The sequence below is a fragment of the Oryzias latipes genome, chromosome 10 (genome assembly GCF_002234675.1).
Source record: "Oryzias latipes chromosome 10, ASM223467v1".
Taxonomy (NCBI): Eukaryota; Metazoa; Chordata; class Actinopteri; order Beloniformes; family Adrianichthyidae; genus Oryzias; species Oryzias latipes.
The window spans coordinates 8498470-8504764 of record NC_019868.2 but is presented as its reverse complement, the minus strand read 5'-3'; the positions used below and the strand labels follow the sequence as shown (position 1 = coordinate 8504764).

Genomic DNA, 6295 nt, shown 5'->3' with positions numbered 1-6295 from the left:
CAAAATAAGGAATAAAATTAAATAGGTAATTGCTAAACTAAACTAAATATACTAAGCTAAACTGGGCATCCCCGCCCTTAGACCCTCCTTCTATGTAAGGAAAAACTCATAAAAAATTGATTTCTTGAAAAATTAGAAGACACCTCAGGGATTTCCACATGAAGGAGGGATCCTCTCCCAGGACAGACAGGTGATGTACCAAAACTGTTAGAGAAGAATAACTCATGTAACTCTACAACTACATGTTTGAATAGAGGACAGAAACTCAGTGCACCATACTTTACCCAGCTTGTAGCAACCTACTAACAATTAATTGTTATAGTTATTAAATTTAATCCAAATATGTAAATAGTAAGTTGCATGCACCGTGGTACTTATAGCGGTTGTTAATAATAATAATGGAAAATTTACATTTTTTAGAAAGCAATATCAATGCAATTTAGTATTAATCTAAGCAGGAGGATGGGCGGCCCTCCTGTGGAGAAATATGTATTATGGATATCATAAAAATTGTAATTATTCCCCCAAACATCATAACAGTAGGTGTGGTAGGGGGAGCAGTAAGTTAAATATTCTCTGATTACTAGCTAGCCTGGTAATAAGCCTGTCCAAAGAAGAATGTTTTAAGCCTAACTTTGCATGTAGAAGCTGGGTCGACCTCTCTTACATGAGCTGGGAACCTATTACATAAGATAGGGGGCTTTGTCATGACTATAGAACGACTGAGACCCAGATGCTGAAACCCGGAATGAGACACAGGACAGAGATGTCTTGGCGAGAAGGTAGATTTAATATGATGGCCAGACAGGTAGGTAACTGTTACTGGAGGTCCGAGAATGTAACTGCGGCTCGTGGCGTCACTGGTGGGACTGCTCGTTCGGGTCTGGAGTCGACAGCGTGGGTCCGTCTCGTGAGGCAGCTGGTTCGGCAGAGGCTCGTGGTGAGGATGGAGGGAACAGACCAGTAGAGGAGTCCGGATTACGGCTGCTGTGGGTGACCACTCGTGGCTGAGGTTTCCTGGAGACAGGTAAGACAGCATATGTTAACTACTTGGCTTAAGGCAAGGCAACAAAGCATGAACTTGACGTGAGGCCAAATATGCACCATCAGGGGCAACGGACTGGCGTTGAATGAAGATCCTGGAGCTCCTTAAGCCTTAAGAAGGCAGGTGTGTCGATGAGGTGAGTGGAAGCAGCTGGGGATAATCAGGAACCAAGCGGAGAGGAGAGGGGGGAGGAGTCTGACAGAGGCACCATGACAGTACCCCCCCCCCTCAACGACCGCCTCCAGGCGGTCAAGGGCGGCGATCCGGGTGGGCCCGGTAGAAATCCTCAATGAGCGAGGGGTCCAAAATGAGAGAGCGGGAAATCCAGGAGTGCTCCTCCGGCCCGTAACCCACCCAGTCGACCAGGAACTGGAATCCGCGACCCCGACGGCGGACATCCAGGATCCGATTGACGTTGTAAGCCGGAGCACCGTCGATGAGCCGGGCGGGTGGCGGGGAAGCGGACGGCGGGCACAGAGGACTGTCCAGAACTGGCTTGATCTGGGAAACATGAAATGACGGGTGAACCTTCAGAGCCTTGGGAAGACGGAGTCGGACGCAGGTGGGGTTGATGAGTTTCTCTATGACGTAAGGTCCGATGAATCGTGGAGCCAGTTTCTTGGAGGTGGCTTGGATGGGGATATTACGTGTGGAGAGCCAGACCCTTTGGCCAGGTTGGTACTCGGGTCCCACCACCCTGTGACGGTTGGCGATGCGGCAGTTGCTCTCCTTGGTGCGGAGGAGAGCAGCCTTAGCCTGTGCCCAGATGCGTTGGCACCGCTGGATGTGATGTTGTACGGAAGGCACCGCCAAGTCCAGTTCCTGTGACGGAAACAGAGGTGGTGAGTACCCGAGAGCGGCCTCAAAGGGAGAGAGCCCAGTGGCAGTGGAGGGATGAGCATTATGGGCATACTCAATCCACACGAGATATTGGGACCAGTCCTGCTGGTTCTGTGCCGCCAAGCAGCAGAGAGCTGCCTCCAGTTCCTGGTTCGCTCTCTCCGCTTGGCCGTTGGACTGAGGATGGTAGCCAGATGTGAGGCTGACCGTGGCCCCCAAGGCCGTACAGAAGGCCTTTCAGACCTGAGAAATGAACTGGGGGCCACGGTCAGAGACAATGTCCAGAGGGATGCCATGGTGACGGAAAACCTGCTTGGTCATGATATCAGCAGTTTCGGTGGCAGTGGGTAGTTGAGGGAGCGGAATGAAGTGGGCCATCTTGGAAAATCGATCTATGACTGTGAGTATGACGGTGTTACCTGCTGATGGGGGTAACCCGGTGACAAAGTCCATTGCCAAGTGGGACCAGGGCCGGCTGGGCGTAGGAAGTGGGTGGAGCAACCCCGCCGGAGCCGAGGAGGACGTCTTGGATCGGGCGCAGGTGGTGCACGCCGAGATATACTCCCTAATGTCCTTCTCCATAGACGGCCAATAAAACCTCTTACGAAGTAAATGGAAGGTACGGTGGACCCCCCCATGGCACGCCAGACGAGACGCGTGACCCCAAGTGATGACTTCGGAGCGGAGATGAGCGGGTACAAACAGTGTGCCCCTGGGAGCGGGTGGATAGTCAGAGTCCCCTTCCAGGGCTTGAAGAACCTTGGCCTCGATATCCCAGGTGACACTTCCTATGATGCAGGATGAAGGGAGGATTGATGATAGAGTGTTCTCAGACGGACTGTATTTCCTGGAGAGGGCATCGGGTTTGATGTTGCGGGAGCCTGGTCTGTAGGTTATGGTGAAGTGAAACCGGTCAAAGAAAAGACACCAACGAACTTGCCTGGAGTTGAGTTTTTTCGCGGAGCGTAGGTATGCCAGGTTTTTATGGTCCGTCCAGACGATGAAAGGCTGCTCGGCTCCCTCGAACCAGTGACGCCACTCCTCCAGGGCAAGTTTGATGGCTAAGAGTTCCCGGTTGCCAACGTCGTAATTCTGCTCAGAAGGGGACAGCTTGCGAGAGAAAAACGCACAAGGTTTGAGTTTTCCAGAACTCCCCTCCTTCTGTGAGAGGACAGCGCCCACCCCTGAGTCAGAGGCATCGACCTCAAAGATAAATTGCCGTGAGGGGTCAGGTTGGATGAGGATCGGGGCAGAGACAAACAGTTTCTTTAACCTGTCGAAGGCCTGTTGGGCTTCGTTGGACCAGACAAAGGGATGCTTTATGGAAGTGAGGCGTGTAAGGGGAGAAGCAATACTGCTGTAATTGCGTATGAAGCGTCTGTAAAAGTTAGCAAAGCCCAGGAATTGCTGTAGCTTCTTACGGCTGGTTGGAGGTTCCCAGTTGGTAACAGCTTCTATTTTGGATGGATCAGGGCGTATGCAGCCAGCCTCGATAATGTAACCGAGAAACTGTACAGTGGGGGAATGAAATTCGCACTTTTCATGCTTAACGAAAAGCTGATTTTCCAATAGTCTCTCCAACACCAGACGAACGTGATGCTCGTGTTGAGCCAGATCGTGGGAGTAGACAAGAATATCGTCTAAATAGACAAAGACGAATCGATTAATGAAGTCCCGAAGGACATCGTTAACTAGCCTTTGGAAAACTGCCGGGGCGTTGGTGAGGCCGAAAGGCATTACTAAATATTCGTAATGCCCTAACGGGGTGTTAAAGGCAGTTTTCCACTCGTCCCCTTCCTTAATTCGGACCAAATGGTAGGCATTGCGGAGATCTAACTTAGTGAATATGCGAGCCTTCTGGACGGAATCAAAAACAGAGGTGATTAATGGCAGTGAGTATTTGTCTTTTACGGTGATTTGATTTAGTTCGCGATAATCAATGCATGGTCGGAGGGACTTGTCTTTTTTCTGCACAAAGAAAAAGCCTGCTCCCACGGGGGAGGAGGAGGGTCGAATGTGCCCCAGGGCGAGGGCTTCCTGTACGTAGTTCTCCATGGCTGTCTTTTCTGGTCCAGATAGATTAAACAAATGACCCTTGGGCAATGGAGCGCCTGGCAAGAGGTTTATGGCGCAATCATAAGGTCTATGAGGTGGGAGAGCACTAGCTTTGGTTTTGCAAAATACTGCTTTTAAATCATGATAACAACGAGGAATGTTGGACAAATCGACTTGGCTATGACACTCAGCGTTAGGAGAAGTAACGGAAGGGAGAGCAGAGAGAAGACAATTAGCGAGGCAATATGGGCTTCACTGGATTATAGTCCCTTGAGCCCAATTAAACTGAGGATTATGCAGTTTTAGCCAGGAAAACCCGAGTACTATGGGAGTATGGATGGACTTGGTGATGAGGAAACGGATAGACTCACGATGGTTGCCTGAAGTAATGAGCAGGATGGGTTTGGTGCGGTGGGTGATGCGGGATAAGAGTTGACCGCCTAAACCGGAAGCCTCGATGGGGGTCTCCAGGGGTTCTGTGGGAATCGACAGATCATTAACAAGTTGCTGGTCAATTAAACTCTGCTCGGCCCCGGAGTCGACCAGGGCCCGTAACTCATGCACATGGAGATCTTGACTTAACTTGACAGGGATTAGTAAAAAATTATTACCGGCCAGGTAGATGTTTGTTACCCCTCGCAGCCTGTCTCCTAGCGAGGGGTTCGGGTGTTTAAACGAAGCGGGCAGGAGATGACAATGTGGCCCTTTGTTCCGCAATAGAAACAGGCCCCCTCCATGCGCCGTCTGCGGCGTTCCTCTTCAGACAGTCGAGAGTGTCCAACCTGCATAGGCTCGTCTGGAGGTCTAGAGGGGCTGAGGGAGTCGAGAGGGGTGGCGTGAACAGCGTGTGAGAAGTTGGAGGATGTAGTGGTTGCGGCACGCTGGAAAACGGGCCCTCGTTCCCTTTGATGCTCCCGCAGGCGAACATCAGAGCGGAGTGCCGCAGAAACCAGTTCCTCAAATGACCGGGCTTCGGGTTGAGAACACAGATGATCCTTAATTTGTTCATTTAAAGACTGGTAAAAGATCCCCTTCAAAGCTGCGTCGGGCCAGCCTGCCTCGACCGCCAGAATACGGAAATCTATAACGTGTTCACTCACCGAGCGGTTACGCTGCCTGAGCGCGAGTAACCGACGGGTTGCTTCGTCCTGTTTGCGTGGTTGGTCGAAAATTAACTGGAACTCTCTGAGGAAACGTTCATAAGTGAGGTGGCTTATGGGATTGGAGGAGAGGAAAGCCTGGGCCCACTGGAGGGCTTTATTGCGTAGAGAGTTGACGATCAGTGATATTTTACTGTGATCCGACTGATAATGACGGGGGGCTTGTTGGTAAATCAGCTCGCATTGGAGGAGGAATCCTCCGCAGGCTTCGACGTCACCAGTAAATGGTTCCGGTTGCAGCCGGATGTTTTCGTGAGCGGAGGGTGATCCGGAAACGGAAGTAGCCGAGTTAGCCGTAGCTTGAGCCGTATCTGTTGGAACATGGGAAAAATGTCCGGTTAAATTGTTCAATGTCTGTGTCAAACCGTCCAGGCGATGAAAAAGGTCCTGTTGGGCCGCGGCCATCTGGGATAGTGCGTCGGCCTGGCGACCAAGCAATATGCCTTGCTGGGATACGGCTAATCTGAGTCCCTCCGGGTCAGCTGGGTCGGGATTATGGCCAGTCCGTTCTGTCATGACTATAGAACGACTGAGACCCAGATGCTGAAACCCGGAATGAGACACAGGACAGAGATGTCTTGGCGAGAAGGTAGATTTAATATGATGGCCAGACAGGTAGGTAACTGTTACTGGAGGTCCGAGAATGTAACTGCGGCTCGTGGCGTCACTGGTGGAACTGCTCGTTCGGGTCTGGAGTCGGCAGCGTGGGTCCGTCTCGTGAGGCAGCTGGTTCGGCAGAGGCTCGTGGTGAGGATGGAGGGAACAGACCAGTAGAGGAGTCCGGATTACGGCTGCTGTGGGTGACCACTCGTGGCTGAGGTTTCCTGGAGACAGGTAAGACAGCATATGTTAACTACTTGGCTTAAGGCAAGGCAACAAAGCATGAACTTGACGTGAGGCCAAATATGCACCATCAGGGGCAACGGACTGGCGTTGAATGAAGATCCTGGAGCTCCTTAAGAAGGCAGGTGTGTCGATGAGGTGAGTGGAAGCAGCTGGGGATAATCAGGAACCAAGCGGAGAGGAGAGGGGGGAGGAGTCTGACAGAGGCACCATGACATAAGACAGGGGGGGGCTTGGTGTTTTACATTCATTTATATCAATAAAGTATCCAGCGTGCATCAAACAGACATTGTTGTCATATTTTCCCAAAATAAGTAAATTAATTTCTTTTGTGACCCAGAAAAATAACAGC

At 51.2% G+C, this 6295-nt stretch overlaps 1 long non-coding RNA gene across 1 annotated transcript; it reads right to left on the bottom strand.

Moving 5' to 3' along the window:
• Nucleotides 1–769: 769 nt before the first annotated feature.
• On the bottom strand, nucleotides 770–1149 carry LOC111947971. The gene is made up of 2 exons (XR_002873943.1): nucleotides 1105–1149; nucleotides 770–1017 (listed from the first exon to the last, which is right to left on the bottom strand). It is a non-coding gene; the product is annotated as an uncharacterized LOC111947971 (long non-coding RNA).
• Between the last annotated feature and the right edge of the window lie 5146 nt (nucleotides 1150–6295).